Here is a 1658-nt window from a genome sequence, read left to right as displayed (position 1 = left end):
TGTGCTGCAGCAGATAGAAGAATGGTTCTCTCAGAACCGTCGTCCAAAATGGCAAATGTCTTCATATTATGGTTGCCATTCCGCAAGATGACCTTACTCATCTTGAGTAGTACACGGCTGGAAGCTGTTGGTCGGTCCACATACAAAACCTCACTAGATGAGTGTGGAGGAGTCTCCTCTTCTGCTGGTCTTGCATTTACATCATGAAGGGCTTCCAAGTGTCTGCCATTGCATGTACTGCATCTAGCTTTCAGCTTACACTGAGCAGCTTGATGATTCCTTCCACATTTCCAGCATTTTTTGTTACTCTGAATCCACACTTCTCTCTGATCTTTAGTGAGATTACTGAAGTTTGTGCATTGATTCAGAAGATGTTGGTTGTTATTGCAATATGGGCAGTACAACTTAGATTTCTGACTGGCTGGGGATGACTCTGTGGAAATAGAACATGTCTGTGGAGGGGTGGCAGCTGTGGTCCTAGGTCCTGTACTGAGTAAAACAGTTGAGGACTTTGGGTGTGCTTGCTTCTCTTGTCGCTCCCTCTGTCTGTATGGTCTCTCTTTGGAGCCTGACATTACTATTTCACTTTCCTGTACCTGGACTTCAAATTCCAACCAGTCCGAGAAATCGTACAGTGTGGGTACTTGTATGTGCTGAGAAAGAGCATAGCGACGAAAATTAGTCCTTAAAGCATGTGGTAATTTTGATGTGAGTCGAGTGACGTGAGAACCACAAGTCAGTTCGATTCGTCCATTTTGTCCCAGTTGATCTAGCATTCCAACAAGAGCTCGCACTTTTAGAGCAAATCTGCGAAAAGATGCAGTATCACTGTCTCTGACATTAGCTCCATCCATTAACTCTGCAATTCTTTTTAAAGCGAGCTGATGAGGCTGCCCGTACTGTGCTGTGAGTGCCGCCATGGTATCACTATAGGGAGAGAATGAGTTGCTGTAGGAATCTGCAATGAGTAATGCATCCTCTAACTTGAGGTGGTCAACCAATATTTGATACTTGAACCGTTTAGTGGCATCACTTGGTAGAAGGTTGTCCAGAGCAATTTTAAGTCTGGAGAATTCTCTGGGATCGTCATGTATAAAAGGGGGGATTGTAGGCTTCGGTCCCCTGTAGATCTTCTCCTGATTTCCTGGTCTGGGTACAAAATCTTGTGGTTGCTGATTCTGAGGATGAAGAACATTACTTGTAGCATGGGGATACTGCACTGCATGATAGTGAGATGGTTGTGAATATTCTGTGAGAAATTGGTACTGCCGTGGCCGAACATCACCATATGTGAGTGAAGGTCCTCCTTCCCTTACGTCCATCCTTTGCACATCATGACCTACATCTTGTATGTCATCATTCATCACTGAAGCCGACTTGAAATAGGAGTAATGAGAGGGAGACAACCGTTGTCTTACAGCTGGGGGTGGGTCTTGAAGGGGTAAACCTTCCTCCTTCACTTCTGCATCTGCTTGACCAACGTTTGTCTTTAAACTTTCCAACTGGGAAATAGCTTCTGACTCTGATCCAGATGTGCATGGAGAATCTTGAAGTTCCAAATCTTTAAATGACTTAGCTGCAATAGAATGTTGCCTTCCCTTCTGGACTTTGGGTTCAGGCAGCGGGGTTATCTGCAGCTTGCTTACTGCTTCTGTGAG

Source organism: Poecilia formosa, unplaced genomic scaffold, assembly GCF_000485575.1.
Source record: "Poecilia formosa unplaced genomic scaffold, Poecilia_formosa-5.1.2 Scaffold339, whole genome shotgun sequence".
Taxonomy (NCBI): domain Eukaryota; kingdom Metazoa; phylum Chordata; class Actinopteri; order Cyprinodontiformes; family Poeciliidae; genus Poecilia; species Poecilia formosa.
Note: the sequence above shows the minus strand (reverse complement) of the source record.